The 16,782-nt window shown below is 52.8% G+C and overlaps 1 protein-coding gene and 1 long non-coding RNA gene across 2 annotated transcripts in view; one reads left to right on the top strand and one right to left on the bottom strand.

The window, feature by feature from the left end:
• Nucleotides 1-9,521: 9,521 nt before the first annotated feature.
• On the bottom strand, nucleotides 9,522-16,551 carry LOC132220729 (uncharacterized). The gene is made up of 2 exons (XR_009449847.1): nucleotides 16,355-16,551; nucleotides 9,522-9,915 (listed from the first exon to the last, which is right to left on the bottom strand). It is a non-coding gene; the product is annotated as an uncharacterized LOC132220729 (long non-coding RNA).
• Nucleotides 15,900-16,782, top strand: part of FAM20B (FAM20B glycosaminoglycan xylosylkinase) — a 32,326-nt gene continuing 31,443 nt past the window's right edge. The window contains exon 1 of the mRNA XM_059674221.1: nucleotides 15,900-16,035. The gene's annotated coding sequence lies outside the window, so the exon portion shown is untranslated. The remainder of the gene's footprint in view (nucleotides 16,036-16,782) is intronic.

The following is a 16,782-nucleotide window of genomic DNA, read 5'->3' as shown; positions in this document are numbered from 1 at the left end:
ATCTACAGAACGACTCAGGGCAGGGTCTGGGGGGCCAGAGGGCAGGTGGCAGTGGCCCCAGCCTCAGCCACCAGCTGCCCAAGCTCTGCCCATCCTGCCCACCTAGATCTTCTACCCCACCTCCAGGGATAAAAGCCCCAGGAGATCCCAAATCTGACTTCCTCGGAAACATGATCCCTCACTTCAGCCCTCTGACCTCAGGTGAAGTTGCACCATCAACACCTGTGTGGGGCTTGGTCTCTCATGGGCACCCAAGTGGCAAGAAGGCAAAGGCCTGTGAGAAGAACCTGTTTTATTCCCTGTGTCTGAGCCTCTGGCTGTCAAATGGGTGGAAAGCTTGGAAGGGCTGTGTGTCCGCTAGAAGGAAGGGCAAGGCCCAGAGGGCTGGGACCAAGACCTTTCCACCTTCCACCCAGAGGCGACACAGCCGGGCAGTGGAGCATGGAAGGCAAGCCAGTTCCTGGGGGCACGAGGAAGGACCGAAGGGGGAGAGAGTGAGGGCTCCCAGGCCAGGGTGGGTTTGCCATGAAGCTCATGAAGCTCCGGCGTCAGGAACCCTCACCTACAAGGATCTCTTCCAGGTTCAAGGGAGAGGCTGTTAACAATTGCTTAAAATTCATCCCAGTTGGGAAAGTGAGATACATCAACTGTAATCAATGAAGACGCCAGTCTCTCCCCACTGGCAATCCCTGGTCAGTCACACTTCCCTTCATGTTGGGCGTGTTTGGAGTGGCTGTGGGCATCTTGAGTATCTGCTAAGAGGAACCGAATTGAGGGTGCCTTTCTAGGTGGGATTTGCAGTCACGTCCTCGTGCCTTTCCCCAGTGTCGGCCTGGCTTCTCGGAATCTCCCTACTGCCCACCAAAGGTCAGCGTGCAGGATGCATGTGACCGGCGACACCCGGCCCCGCAGTCGGGGGCAAGTGGAAGAGAAACAAGGTTCGAAACGCACAGGCAGCAGCTAGCTTGCGGGAGATTCTTCCCGTCGCCGTAAATGTAAAGGGCAGGGTTCGGCTCCTGCCGATGTCAAAGTTCTCTTCTGCCAGGAGGTTCTCCTCTCCCGTCATCAGGAATATACCTAATGATGCAGCGCGCACCATTCTAAGCACACCACGTCAGTTTTCCTCTTTGCTGGGACGGACAGAATAGAACGTATGTTCCTCCCGGGCATGACACTCCATCTTCCTAAACGCGCCTAAGTCAGACTTCTTCCCTGTTCTGGCAGACCTTCCTGCCAACCCCATGTCGGTCCAAACGAGTGCTTTCTGTGTTTGAATTAGCCGGGAGCCAGCGGTGCGAGCAGCTGGGCAGGGCCCCTGCTGCTCTCGGTGAAACAGCCTGACTGTGGTTGTAATCTTCTTCCTCGTTGTCCACTGGGTCCCTCCGGCTAATGGGCCACCTGGCTCCCAGCCTTAGGGACAAACGCTGCAGAAGGGGGCAGGGAGGGCTGTGGGACTCACCGCGCCAACTGAAGCGTGAAAGGACACTGACCCCGTGTGGCCACTTGTGGCGGTGCGGCAGCAGGAGAGGCATGTCGGCACCAATGTGGTGCCCTGGCCCTTTGACCTCAGCCAAAGGACCTCTGCAGGCTCTCCCTGACCAGCCCAGCTCTGTCCTACTCACATCACAGGACCCGTGGGGGGGGGGGGGCCTGGTCCCCTCAGAATCGGCTGGGTTCTCCTCGGGTGACCTGTCCCCATCAGGGCCCTCAACTCCGTGCTGTTATTGGGCTGTGGCTTCTGGACCATCTGAGCTCAGCATGGGCACGAGAGGTGCCATGGAGGGGATGGGCATGAGCTCAAAGGATAGGAAGGGTTTTGAGGGGAGCCCAGTGCTGTTTCTCACTCATTTTCAGGCCCCCAGATCACAGCGCAGAGGGCACAGGGTCCCAAACATGGTGAGTGCTCACTTAGCAATGCAGAGTAAACAGATGCGTGCACACACCTGCATTCCAGGTGAGGGAAAGGGGCTGAGCAGAGGCCTGTGGGCAGGTTTGGGAACATGCATGGGGGCAGCCAGGGGAGCTGCCTCTCGAGAAGGTTCCAGGTGGGGTGGAGCACTGAATTCTCTAGTCTCTGGGTCCCCAGCCCCAATTCTGTGCTCTTTCTCTGACCACAGAATTTTCTGGAAGGGAAGGGACCTGAATGCTGCAATCTGGGCTGGAGGAAGGAGTGGGCTCACAGCCAGGCAGTTGAAGCATTTGATTCATTTAGGCTCTATCTCTTCATCGCCACTGTGATCAAGGTCCCATGTAAATCAAATGCTGTGCTTGGGACAGACGAGGACTGAGAGGCTCAGAAAAGCTGAACCGTTATGTGCCAAGTCAAAGCCACTCTGTTTGTAAGAAGCCAGGCTGGGGTTTGTACAGTAACAATAAAAATGCAACACAGGCAAGGCTGGGGAGCTCCAGAGTTCACACCCAGCCCCCTGCCCCCTGTAGCTTTTCAGGGAACAAAAGCCCCTCTAGTCTCCTCAGCGCTGTCTCCCCCACCTCAGTCCACAATCCATGCAGCTGAGTTACTGTCCAAAAGGCAAATCTGGTCCCATCGCGCCCTGCTCAAAACTGCCACGGCTCTTCTCTGTGTGTGTGTGTGGGGGGGGGGGGGGGGGACAGGGGATTGTGTGTGTGTGAGTGAAGCCGGATCATTTGTCTTGGCTTTGCAGGCCTGCCTCACCTTGCCCTTTGCTCTGGCCACACCACTGCGTCCTTCTCTCTCTATCCCTCCCCCATTTCTTTTGCCTGCCTGCTAGCCCTTCTCCTCTGGCCTCAGTTTAGGTGCCACTGTCCCCAGGAAGCTTTCCTGCCCCCTTTGAGACTGCCTAGGGCAGTGGTCGGCAAACTGCAGCTCGTGAGCCACATGCAGCTCTTTGGCCCCTTGAGTGTGGCTCTTCCTAAGCCTTAGGAGCACCCTAATTAAGTTAATAACAATGTACCTACCTATATAGTTTAAGTTTAAAAAATCTGGCTCTCAAAAGAAATTTCAATCGTTGTACTGTTGATATTTGGCTCTGTTGACTAATGAGTTTGCCGACCACGGGCCTAGGGCATGCCTCATCTGTTAGAGCTGCACAGAGAAATCAGAAATGGGTGAAGCGATGATGCCTGGGACTGGTTGTCCAATACTCCACAGGGGAAGGGGCAGGAGGCGGCCGAAATGAGAATGGCAGGATATTGTCATCAGTCGTGTTAGAGCTGCACAAAGAAATCAGAAATGGGTGAAGCGATGATGCCTGGGACTGGTTGTCCAATACTCCACAGGGGAACAGGGGCAGGAGGCGGCCGAAATGAGAATGGCAGGATATTGTCATCAGTCGTCGAAGCTGGGTGATGGATGCGGGAGGGTGTGTTGTAGTATCCTCTCAACATTTGTGTATGTTTGGAAGTTTCCAGTAGAAAAAAATTAAAAAAATAACAAAGCCTGGTGGAGGAGCCTCCGCCCCGCACCGCCTTAGTGCCTGTCCCTGTCTGTCCCCAGCCCCACCCTATCGCTTACCTCTCTGCATTGTGAGCTGCAACCTGTGGGTCGCGACCTCTTCGGCGGTCGAAAGACCCTTTCACAGGGGTCACCTAAGACCATCCTGCATATTAGATATTTACATTACGATTCATAACAGTAGCAACATTACAGTTATGAAGTAGCAACGAAAATAATTTTATGGTTGGGTCACAACATGCGGACCTGTATTTAAAGGGCCTGAGATTTAAGGCCTGAGATTGTACTGTGTTTTGCTCACTTCGGTACCCTGGCCTCCGGCAGAGTGATTGGCACAGGGTAAATATCAACGTATTTTTGTTGCACGACAGAATGAAAAGCTTTCCAGGTGTGTTAGGGAGCAGGAAAGCAAACCACTGAAAATGTGTTGAAGCAGAACAATGCCTGTTGGCCTGCCTCACCCCCAGCCGCGCTGCGTCCCTCCCGGAATCCTCCAGGAAAGCCGCTGTGCCCGGGAAAGATTTAATGGCACTTGAGAAAATCGATTCAAATGGTGAAGGAGAAAGCAGGCTTAGACACTGGAACCTCTGCGGTGTTTAAGGGAGGAGGGGAAGTGGGTGTGTGATTTAAAGCTGTTGGAACATAAATACTGTAGATTCATTCAGTCGGTCACCAAATATTAGTTCAGTGTGTGAGTGTCCGAAGTGTCTGCCATGTTGGAGATGCCATTTCTCCTAACTCGCATGAGCTTATATGAATGAAAATGTAAAAAAAAAAAAAAAAAAAAAAAAAAAAAATTAAACTGAGTCAATTTTAAAGACCTTATTGGCGTTATTCAAGCAGCCATTCTAGCAGATAGGTGCTCTGAAGAGCTGCACAAAGCAAAAGACGTCATAGGCAGAAGGGAGCAGGAACAAGGAATGTCGGCCAGAAAAGTGGGGTGGTTATTGCAAAACTACTTTCCTTTAGGGAACGGCAGGGGTCTATCAGGCAGGTGGCCTAGCTAGAGCTGACCAGGCGACTCCTGATTGGCTGGCTTAAGGTCCCATTTCTGGGAGAAATGAGTTGTGATTTACTTAAGTCTCAGTTTGGTGACATTGGGCTTAGCATGAGCAACTCCATTTTGGGTCTGTCTTCTTGTCTTTAACAGAAGTTTGTGTTTTTTGGCCACATGAAAGAGGCCGAGCAGTTTTGTTTTGAAGGGGGAGGAGTGTTTGGGGGTTTTGTTTTGTGTGTGTTGAGGGTGGGGAGACCTAAAAAAAAAAGAGAGGATGGAGCAGTGTGACCTCTGGTCCCCACTGAGATGGACGAAAGGGGTAAGTTAGGGCCGGAGGATAGAGAACTATCTTTGTAGGACTCGGAGCTTCAGCACAGCTGTTTCTCCATCTTCTACCCCCTCTGCTCAGACCCAGTGCTGCGTTAATACTCTGAGGCCTGACGGTGGCCATTAGCAGCGGGGACAGGAGAGAAACACTACAAGAAAGGCAACAAACTTCTTTGTCGGCACATCTTTGACCCAGAATGGCAAGACTTATGTAGCTGTGATCTTGCATTCAAAGCTGACTGGCTGCCCCTAAGCCAGTGGTTCTCAACCTTCTGGCCCTTTAAATACAGTTCCTCATGGTGTGACCCAACCATAAAATTATTTTCGTTGCTACTTCCTAACTGTCATGTTGCTACTGTTATGAATCGTCATGTAAATATCTGATATGCAGGATGGTCTTAGGCGACCCCTGTGAAAGGGCCGTTCGCCCGCCAAAGGGGTCGCGACCCACAGGTTGAGAACCGCTGCACTAAGTGTACAATTCTTGAGGACGGGCCCAATGCCTCCTCTTTTCTGTGTGACAATCCCTAGCACAGTGTCTCACTCAAAATAGGTGCTGAATCAGTGTTCGAAAAATCAATGAACTAAATGAATGTGCTTGGGATGGTGTTGATTTTTCACTCTGCCCCCAAGCTAGAATGATTAATCAAGCTCATTCATAGTCCATGTTGTTATAAGTATTTGGTTACTGTGTGCATATAGCGTTTAAGAACTCACTTGTTCTCCCAAACGGTGGGGAAATTGAAGCTTCAGGAACGAGGGACATTTTCACCTGATTGTCTTCTGTGGGGTGTTAACCTCAGCTCCCACCTGGTGGCCTCCATGAGGTCCTCATTGCGAACGGGATTTTGCGTTTTTCCGTCCGCTGCTCGATCTAGAGAGACAGGCCCCCCATCTGTTCATGAAGGGGCAGCCTATTCTCACCCAGACCCTGTCTGGTTAGGGCCTGGTTTCAGGTGGCCTGGCGGACTTTAGAGAAGACGCAGAGCAGAGAGAGGCACCTGCTGTTGGGGCCGGGCTGTGTTTGCAGGGAGGGGAGACCCTGGGGCTAGGAGGAGTGGGCATCCGTTGTAAGCTTCACCTCGGAGACCTCACCTGTCGGGAACCTAAGAGGTGTGGGCATGAGGTTGGCCTCGCCAACAACTCATCTCTCTTCCCAGCTCCGGCAAGAGGCCTCTGGTCCAAATTTGCTCCCACTCTTGTCTGGGTTTTTTCACTGCTCTTCCACCCCAGCACGCTCCCTCCGCGCCACATCCCCACCTGGGACTTGAACCGTTCCAGCAGTGACAGACTGGTGCCCTTTAAACAATGTTCATCCATTCAGCAAACCTTTATCCAGCCCCCAATATGTATCGAGCACTCCTCTAGGCTTTGGGGATATAGCAGGAGGCTAGATAGGCCAAACTCCTGACCACATACAGCTTTCAGTCTTATGTGCTGGGGCTGTAAGCTGGTCCACCTCTTGGAAAATTGTTTGGCACTTTCTGCTAATGCTACACGTACCCAGTAATTCCCCTGGGTATCTGTCCAACAGAAATGAGTGCTTGTGTCCACCACAAACATACATACAGACACAGACAAGAATTTCAGAGCAGCTTTATTCCTAATAGCCAAACACTGGATCCAACCCAAATGTCCATCACAGGAGAGTGAGTACGTGATTTCCAGGCCTGTTCACACAGAGCAGCATCAGCAACACAAAAAGGCTGATGCTGCCGCACACATCAACCTGATGAGTGTCATAGTGTGACATGAAGAGAAGGCAGACACACGATGACATGATGAGTGATCCCATTTCACCCAGTTCTAGTACAGGCAACACTGTCTGTAGTGACTCAAGTCGGGACGGCAAGTCCTTGGCGGGACTGTGGGGTAATTACTGGGAGGAGGTTCATCCATCTGGAAGACAGGAAATTTCTTAAAAAGCAAAGCTTTCACTTACCCTGTCACCCAACAGGCCACTTTTAGGTAGTTAGCCTAGAGCAGTGGTTGGCAAACCGCTGCTTGCGAGCCACATGCGGCTCTTTGGCCCCTTGAGTGTGGCTCTTCCACAAAATACCACGTGCAGGCACGCATGTACAGTGTGATTGAAACTTTGTGGCCCATGCACAGAAGTCGGTATTTTATGGAAGAGCCATGCTCAAGGGGCCAAAGAGCCGCATGTGGCTCGCGAACCGCAGTTTGCCGACCACTGGCCTAGAGAAAGAAAACTTATCTCACACAAAAACCTGTACACCAACGTTTATGCCAGCCTTGGTCATAATGGCCCCAAACGGGAAACAACCCAAATGTCCTTGGATGGTGACTGGATAAGCTGTAAGATCTGTACAATGGAACACAACTCAGCAATGAAAAGGAAAGACCACTACTATACACACATACACACACACACACACACACACGTACACACACGCACACACACATATACACACACATACACACATATACACACACATACACACACACACACATATATACACACACGGTGGACTCTCAAGTGCATTGTGCTGAGTGAAAATTCAATCTTGAAAGTTTACATGATTCCGTTTATATGACACTCTGGAAAAGACAAAAATATCGGAAGAGACAACAGATCAGTCATTGCCAGAGTTTAGGGAAGGGGGAAAGAATAAGAAATAAGAATACAAAAGGGGCAGCATGAGAGAAATCTTTTGGGGTAAAGGAGTTGTTCTGTTTCCTGTCTAAGGCGGTGGCTACAAAAATCTGTACGTGTATAAAAACGCATACACTGAAACCAAAAAAAGAGTGGCTTTTATTGTGTGTAAATTTAAATTTTTTAATCAAAGAAAACCCCACGCCAAAACTCTGCCTTCTCCTCATGGACCCTGGTTTTCGCTCCTCTGAGCTCAAGTAGGACGATGGTAGAGGCCTTCAAGGAACAAGACAGGGCCTGGCTCAGCAGACACCAGGAGCTTCATTTCCTACCCCACTGTTCCCATGCCTTTGGAATTATCCTGTGAAACTCCATTTGCGCATTGCCCATCCTTGTGTGTTTGCTCTTTAATCCGTAGACATTACCACTCAGAAACGGCCAAGCTGCCCCATGACTCCCTAAGGGAGAATTTGCTCAGGGGTCATGGCCAACGTATGTAGAGCCCCTTTGAGGGCACAGAGGAAAACGTATCACCAGTTACACCCAGGGCTCCTCCCAGGGAGTGAGCTGCCGTGGACACCAACCTTCCAGACCTCATGGACCACCAGGGAATTGCAGGGTTAGGGCCTTCACTCAGTCAGCCTTGGGCGTACAGAGCGCCCACCATTCCCCACAAGGTCATGTCCTATCACTCCTCAGCGCATGTGCTTCTCTGAGCCCCTACTCCAATGCCATCTCCCCTGTGACGCCTTCCCTGATCCCCCATGCCCTCCTCCCGTCTCCCCAGGAATAATCATTGATTCAACAATCGGTGACTACACACTGACTCGCTGGGAACTGGGACCACGAATAGGAGGAAAAGGACCCTGACTGCGAGGAGCTTTTATCCTCCTGGGCGAGACTGATGATAAACACACAGGTGCACACCATCCTTGCAGAATATCTCAGGGGCAGGACGAGAGGGTGCAGGGATGGTCACGGGGGCTTCGGCGAGGAGATGCCACTGCAGCAGGGACCTGGAGGGAGTCCTCCCTCTGGGTTCCCTGGCTCTTGGCCTCCTTCTAAGAAGGGCTGGCAGACATTGCCAATCAAAACACTGCAGGAGACACACACATACTAAACACTTGCGCTTTGATTTTCTGAAATTTCGATGTCGCTGGCCATCTGTATTTCATCAGGCAACTTCTACTCCTAGGGTCTCCCCGCGCTGTGAGTCCAGGGAACAAGGACTCTCACTCTCAGGGCCCAGGACTGTGGCTGGCTCACAGTAGGTGCTCAACAAACAATGACAGAATCATCCAGTGGGAGGATTAATAAGCAGCACTCATTACCTGTATTACAGTTTTTTTAAATGTGTGTGCTGACTCCCCGGACACAGCAACCCCCTCCGCAGCAGGGACAGTATTGGATGCCACTCTTGGTGCCTCATGTAGGGCCTGGTGAGAGGCAGCCCGAGGGGAGGGGAGCTTGATGGGGGGCTTTAGCTGCCTCCTACAACCCTCACCAGCACCTCCCCCACCTCGACATAACAAGAAAATACGAAAAACATTTTTAAGGGTGGTGAAATATTTAATATGGAAAACTGGTATTTTCTCAATCTCAGGTACATGAATAAGAGCATCTTTGGAAATTTTTGCTTTATTCATAGGGTGCATTTCCTTGGCTCTCCTCTTCTAACCAAAGGGCTCCCCTGCGCGCCCCCCTTCTGTTTGAGCGGGCACAGATAGCCGGCGGGTGGGTGTGTGTTATATGAGCCGGAGGCATGGAAAAGGGTCTCATGGTTCCGGGCGAGCGTGTCTGTCTCATCAGGGCCGGTGCCCTGTTCCCAGGCCTGGCACCTGGCGGCATCGGGGAAACGTGGGTGGAAAGCCTAGCTAGAGCCACACACCCAAGGACATACCGGCTTTCAGCCTCAGGGTGCGCCTCCTGAAGGCCCTTCGGGAGCGGCCCCTTACTGCCCCCTAGAGGTCAGCCCTGGGGCTCTCAGGCAGCGCCCAGAAAGGGTGTGCCTAACAGCCCAGCAAGCTCTATGAATAAGCCCAGTCTTCACCCACACCCATGAAAGGGGCACTGTCCCGGGGCGCCGCAGCCCCTGTTGGTTTCAGCTCAGAAGGAGCATGTTGTTGCTTGCGGCTCTTTTGAGCCTCACAAAGGACAAGGAAAGGCACTGTACGGCGGGCTTTACTTCTGACTTTTTTTTTTTCTTCTCATTCCTCCAAACCGTTGGATGTGGAAAACCTCGCACTGACTTGTGAATTGCCAGTCTGTGTTTGTGGATGGAGGCGGGTAAGGACTTGAAGGGTCCAAATTCTTTTCACTTCCCTTGGAAGTTTCTCCAGAACTTAGCTTTCCGTTGAGTAGCCTCTGTTGATTTCTGTGTCGCCAGGTCGTTATTGGGGGCGTGTTATAACCGGAGAGGCTGAAGGCTTCTCTCCCCCACGCATGTGCTGAAGCCCCATGAGCCAGGATGGTGCAGGGCACCCACCAGAAGTGAGGGCCTGATTTCTCCGCGGAGGACGGTGCTGGGTGAGCACGCTGGTTTAGCTGGGAGAGCGAGCACAGGAACATTGTGTGTCGTGGTATCAGAGGCTAACTCAGAGGCATAAAATTACTCACCAGCACACTAGTTAGCTGCACGCAAGTGAAACCAGTAATAGGTTCATTTTGTATATTGAAGGCAAAATTAGGAGTTAAATTCTTAAAATAGAGAAGAAGGGGGACAAGGAGAAACTGAAGACAAGTTGAAAATCATGAACTTCATCTTTTCTTGGGCAAGCTGCCGCTTAGCAGCCAGCTGAGAAGGCAGGCAGGGTGCTCTGCCCTTGCAGCTGGATGGGGCATCCAAGAAGATAAATCCAGTGGCTCACGGATTCTCCAGAGCCTCTGAGTGTGTCGCTGTTCTGTGTATGTGACAAGCTGCCTGTTACACGGGCCTGCCCCACGACCCTTATAAAAATTTCTCAGTGGCAAATGAATGCAAATAACCTAAATGTCCAACAAATGGAAACCTGCTGAATAAATTACGGTAGATCCTCAGCACAGAATACCAAAAAGCTTTTTAAATGTTACGGTAGTTTAAGGAACCATTGCAGCAAAAGAACAAGTAATAATATGGAGAGTTGCTCGAATAAACACGTGTGTGCTTTTTTTGGTTGCTCCCCAAGCCTCACTAAAACAATAAAAGAATTTTTCCCCTAAATAAAATCACTTCCTTATGAGAATCTTAGCAGTGATATTAAAAAATATAGACTCTCCACAAAGGATAACAAGTTAATTAAAATTTGCTTTAAAGCAAGACTAAAGAAACATAAACCCGAGCCTGTCATTAGGGCCTCAAAGGGTATTTTTTAAAGGCAAACACCTGCAAAGACAGGAAGGAAGAACGAGGAGACAAAAATGACAAAATTTAGGATCACTGGCTGACTGGGACGCACACAGGAGAGTCCAAGGAGATTTCCAACGTGACGTGAAGGCAGACCAGGCATGACGGGCACAAAAGTCGGGAAGCTCAAGGAAGGATTTCTTAAAGAGGGTAAGATCGTTAGAAATAACGCTTCAATTTGTAAAGAGGAGCGAGAGTCAGCTGGCAGAGCTTTTTGTACTGAAATAATAACAATGGAGAAAATTAAACAAATGAAAACTTTTTTAAAAAGACACCCAAAAGCTAATCAGAAAAGGACTATATCCATCAGGGTCTAATTAGGAAATAAAAACTAGTCAGTATTTGAACAGAGAAAGTTCAATACCAAGGATTATTAACTGTAACAGTGGATTGGAGTCAGGAGGGATTAGCTAGTAAAAAGTGAATAGAAGTTTCTAGAATACAAGAATAGCAGCCACCGCCTGCCCCAGCTGAGACAGAGTGCCAAGGAAGACCCTCCCCTCCACTCCCAGAGCTGCGATCCAGAGAGGGCACCGCCCTGGCTCATGAGGACTTGGCCCTGCCTCTGCTGGAGAGGCACCACCCTGGCTCATGAGGATGGCTGTGCCCTCTCCAGGTGTCTGGATCTCAGCTCCGGGTTGGCGGGGGTCGGGGGTTGGGGTTCCTTGGCACTCTGTCTCAGCTGGAGTGGGTGGTGGCTGCTATTCTCATATTCTGGTGTCCACCCTGTATAGTAAGAGCCATGCGTTCTGCTGAGAGAGTTCGTCACTAGCCAGATCCAGGGAGGCATGGCTCCTTTCTGATAAGGAGGCCTGGGCGAGGAGAGAAGGTGACCTTAGGGTATCAGAGAGCCCATCCAGTAGGTATCAGGAGGCAGAACTGGACTTGGAATCCAATCTCTAGCTCTGATCCTACGCTAACCAGTTGTGCTTCTCTGGGCGGGTTAACTTCAACTCCAGACCTGTTTCTACATCAGCAACTTGAGGCGACTGGACCAAATCCAAGGCCAGGGCATCCCTGCATGCCACCTGATTACTTTGAGGTCGTTGAAAGGAGGGCACTGAACTGCTTTTGTTGGTGTGTTTGAGGTTGGTTGGTTTCCTCCTGTAAGCACTCTTTAAAAGCAACTTTCTGATAACAACTCTCCATCCCCTGACAATAACCCTTTTCTCCCCCTCCTCCACTTCATCCCCACCACCCGTTAGACCTAACCAGGCAGCAATCCCTCCCCCGCTATCCCTCCCTTTAACGTGCCACATGAGTATCAAGTAGGCACTAGGAAGAGCCACAAGAATCAAATGTTTTTATAGAAGCAATACGTTCCTCAAACTTGTAAAGAAGTGCATTGCCTGAGAATAACCTACCTACTACTGACGGACGTCACTAACCAGGTACACAGGCACCACAATGAAATATGAGGTGACTTTAGTTCAGCCACCTCCGCATCCTTACTCAGTGTTCCTAGCAGGGAAGGGACAGGTGTGATCCTGCACTCACTAATGTCCCCTCACCTTCTCCCGCCTCCTACACCTTAGAACAGCATGCGCTCTCCTCCCACCCGGGTTTGGCTCACCTGCCCTCCTTCCCTGGTGGGACCCGCTCCCTTCAATTCTCTTGATGCAGAATTCACTAGTTTCAGTAGGATCCATCACCGTGGGTGTATTTTCTTAAAAGGAGGGTATGTGTGTGTGTTCGTTCCTGTGCGCAGGCATCTTGAGACAATATTCCCCATAGACCTTGCCTATTGCTGGACTGTTATCTGAGTCCTAGTACTTGACAAATTGTCAGAAAACTGGAAATTGTGAAACAGTTTAAGGAAAATGATTACAATGATGAAGGGGCCGAGAAGGAAATGTGGAAGTTCCCGGTTCCCCAAGTTTTTGGGACCTGCTCTCCTAAAACTTCCCTTTTGAGTATCGAGTGTCTACTCTGGGCCAAGTACAGTGTCGGGGCTACCGAGCTACAGATATGAATAAAGCACTGTCCCCAGCCTTGCAGTGCTTGCCATCCGGGGGAAGGGGTCAGACATATCCCCAAAGATGTCAATACACACCAAACAACCTGTAAGGTGCAAACAAGGGACTGAGGTGCAGAAGCCCAGGAAAGAAGCCACAGTTAGAAAGGAAGGTCAGGAAAGGGCTTCATGAGCAAATGGCATTTGAGATCTGTCATGTTTTCCACAGGTGGAGCTGGAGGTGGGGTAAGGTGGAGTTTCCAGAGGAAGACTTTAACACAGTCATTAGGGGGCGGGGGGAGCTGGCTTCTGAGAGTAAGTGAGCCCTTTAGGGTGGAGGGTAAGGAATTAGCAGAAAACGGGCCTGGAAAGGTGGACTGGCCACGAAGTGCCGAGCAGAGGAGTGGCCATTGGATTCAGCAGCCCGGGAGGGTTCTGCACTGGATCCTCTGCTGAGGGCCTGTGTGCATCGCCCTTGGCTGAAGGGGGCAGCCAGATTCCTGCTCTGATTTTGACTCGATGCACTTCAACACCGCAGTGCAGGGAAGGTCCCCTGCATGAGGCACCCCACAGGTGGAGATAATGCTGAAGTGAAGTCAGATCAGTCTTTAAGGGCCTTGCAGTTTGGGGACAAGGACAAGAGAGGGAAGGGGGGACATTAGACAAGGATGGCTAGAAGCACAATACATCGCATGAGTTGTGCAGGAGGCATCATGCAAGTCTTGGCAAAGTGCTCAGACCTTTCTAACGGGGGCTCTGCCTGACCTTCCATTCTGTTTGTCAGCGCTAGACTGTAAGCGTCTCAGGATGAGGGCCAGGCCTTCCTTGTCTTTGCACGGCCTGGGTCTAGCTCAATGTGTGGCACTTGGTAGACATTCACTGAATTAAGGATGGGAGGGAGGAAGGGAGGGAGGGAAGGTCAGAAGGAGGGAGGGAGGAACAACTCTCCCATCATGTATCATCTGCTGAGTGTGTCTGTCTTCAAGTTCACCTAGCACTGCCTACCTTTGGTTCATATTGTCCCTCTCTCCTCCCACCCAGATTTTGCTCACCTGTCCTCCCTCCCTGGTGGTACCAGCCCACACTAACTTCCTAGACCCGAATTCTTCCAGTCATCACAGTCTGTGCTGCGTAACTGACACCCCCGCATTCCTTGCAGCTGCTTCCTGAGTGCTATCATGCTAGCTCCTTGAAGGCAGAGTCCCCTTTTCAAGCGATCGCAACCCCCACAATACCTAGACTACACTGACTGGCGATTGGTTGGGAAATGGGCCCATCACAGGAGGAGGGCAGAAACCGACATCCTGGAGGGCCGGGCACTGTGCTGGTGCTGTGTGTGCTCACAGAGCCTGGAGAGCGTGGCCTAGTGGAGGGGACACTCGGGGCAGGGCAGTTCTGCCGTCTGAAAGCCTTTGACTCAGAGGCCCCGAACCCATGGCTCTCCTCTGAGGACAGAAGAGGGGAAGGTGTCTGTTCCGCAGCGTGGGGGGTGGATAGAGGATTTGACAGATGTGAAATTAAGCACTGGAGTGGAAACCGTAAACCATCCTCTCGGAATATCCTTAAAAGGAGGGATCGCTAGCAAACTCAGGCTGCAGGACGCACTGGCCTTCTCCCCAGCCTCGCTGACTTTGTCCGTGACAGATAAGAAAGGAGAGACCGTTGGGGTACCGGGTCTTAGAGGAACTGCCGATGTGCCCTTTTGCTTTATGATCTGAACATCAAGTGAACAAGGTTCAGGGAGATTAGCTGACTGCAGGCCGGCCCATGTTCCCGTGCAGAGAAATAAGGAAGACTCATTACCACCCAGCTCCTTTTGCCAAGAATTATGTACTCCATGGGCAGAGAATGACGCCCAAACCTTTTCAGACCTTTCAGTGAAAGGCTGGGACAACTCCCCCTGCCTTTGACTGTGTGCTCCTCACAGTCATTCATGGTTTCGGCAGAAGGGCTGCCTCCCTAACTGGACTGCCTGGGGCTGGTGTCAGGGATCTCTAGGATCTTCTGAGAGAAGTGCTCCCGTTTCTGCAATTAGTCCTGAAACAACCTTGTGAAGTGGGGACTAGGATTAACTCCCGTTTTCCCGATGAGGAAACCCATCCTCCAGCCTGTAAGGAGGACTTTTCCCACCACTCTCCGTGGCTTAGATGAACTATGTCGGCTGAAAGGGTCTGAAGGCTCTGTCTTCCCATCACACATCTTAGGCCAGTGGTTCTCAACCTGTGGGTCGCCTAAGACCATCGGAAAACACATATATAATTAGATATTGTTTTTGTGATTAAGCAGTATGCTTTAATTATGTTCAATTTGAAATCGGGGGTCACCACATGAGGAACTGTATTAAAGGGTTGAGAACCCTTTAGGAAGGTTGAGAACCACTGTCTTAGGCCATGATGTGCTGCTACATGCAAGATAATATTTCAGTGGCAGGAACACTCAGCCCAAGCTTAGTGTGGGGCGGATAAATGCGGGTGCAGGGCACAGTGGATGCTCTGTGTGCAGTCAGTGGACGAGAAACAGCTGGAGGGCAGGGAGAACCTTTCAGGCCGTTCAGGGAGAGCCTACCTACCGGGTGTGTCTAGCATTGGGGACCCAGGACTGCCCAGCCCTCTCGGGGCTTACAGTCCGTTGCAGGAGACAGACGTTAAACAACTAATACTGCAGTAAGCGAATCACAATTTCGTCACATGCAACTGACCGTAGCAGGGAGCTTTGCTCTGGGGGAAAGGCCGGCCTCTTCGGCAAGGGGATGCATTTAGGTGGGCAGAAGTCCAGGCAAACGAAAAGGGCAGGAGGAAGAGGGAAATTGCTTCCCACAAACGGAACTTGACCTGAGGGCCTCCCACCCGCAGTCCCATTGCTGCTTCGGGAAAGCAGGACAGAGGAAGCCGGAGAAGCGAGAGGCCACTTTCTGTAGGCAGGCGGGTGGCAGGGCGGCGCAGGAGAGCAGGCTGGTCAGCGGCCGGCCCAGGACTGAAAGGGTTAAGGGGGGCGGTCCCGAGCGGAGCCTGGAGCCCCGCCCATCGGAGGGCAGGGGCGGGGCCTCAAGAGTGAGCCCTCGGATTGGTCGAGAGGCAGGCTTTACGCTAGGACGGTACCAACGGTCGGGGAGCCCGAGAGGCAGGGGGTGGGGGTGGGACCGCCGGCTCAGCGCAGGGAGAGGCCCCGGGAATGGCCGGGCCGGGGGCGGGTGGGAGCCGCAGTGGCGGCAGCGGTGCTGGCGGCTGGGGCCGGTGAGCGCTGCGTGGGGCGGCCCCTCCCCGGAGGTGGCGGGGGCGGCGGGGGCTGCAGCGCGGCGCGGCCACGGAGCGAGCCTAGGGCCCCGCAGGTGAGCGGCTGAGGGCAGCGTGAGGGGGGCGGAGGTTGCGTGACCCGTGGCCCCGGCGCTGCCCCTGGCCGTGCTGGCGGGAAAGTGCGGGCGGCGCACGGTGCGTGGCACGCGCGGGGCCGGGGCCGCCTGGGGGCGGGGCGCCTCCCCAAGGAGCCCGGCGCCCGTGTCCTGAGTGGTCTCCAGGGGCCGCCCCGGGTCCCCGCGGGAGAGCGGCCCGGGCCCCGGCCGCGTCGCCCCGGGTCCTGCGGGCGGTGGCGGTTGACGGGACGTGGCCTCGGCCCGAGTGTCCTCGGCTCGCCTGCGGCGCCGGCCTTACCTGGGGACGCCTCGGGGGGGTCCTCCTAGTGGCCGACCCCCGTGCCGGACTCGGTCACCTGAGGCGATTGGCACCGGTGCCGCCCTCATGTCCCCTCGGGCGCCAGTTGCGGGGGGGCGGGGGGGGGAGGACGGAGAGGATCGTGCACCCCTGGGCCCACCTCGTGGCCGGGAAACGCGAGTGACCCGCAGGCCCCAGGCGGGAGGCGGGGTCGCTGTGCCCGGGGCCAGGGGGTGAGATGGGTCTCCGAGTCCCGAGCCGGTCGCGCTTGCTATTGCACTTCCGGGTGTGACGGCCCCGCCCTCGAGAAAGCCTGAAACGTTGCGGTGGAGATGAATGTGAGCGCTTGTCAGGCTGCGTCCTTGGTTGTGGGGTTTGATGGGAGTTGAGTTCTATCCGGGCGTCTGTTCCCTGCGAGGCTCCCGGGG

This window comes from Myotis daubentonii, chromosome 18 (assembly GCF_963259705.1).
Source record: "Myotis daubentonii chromosome 18, mMyoDau2.1, whole genome shotgun sequence".
Lineage (NCBI taxonomy): Eukaryota > Metazoa > Chordata > Mammalia > Chiroptera > Vespertilionidae > Myotis > Myotis daubentonii.
This window is presented reverse-complemented; position numbering and strand designations above follow the sequence as displayed.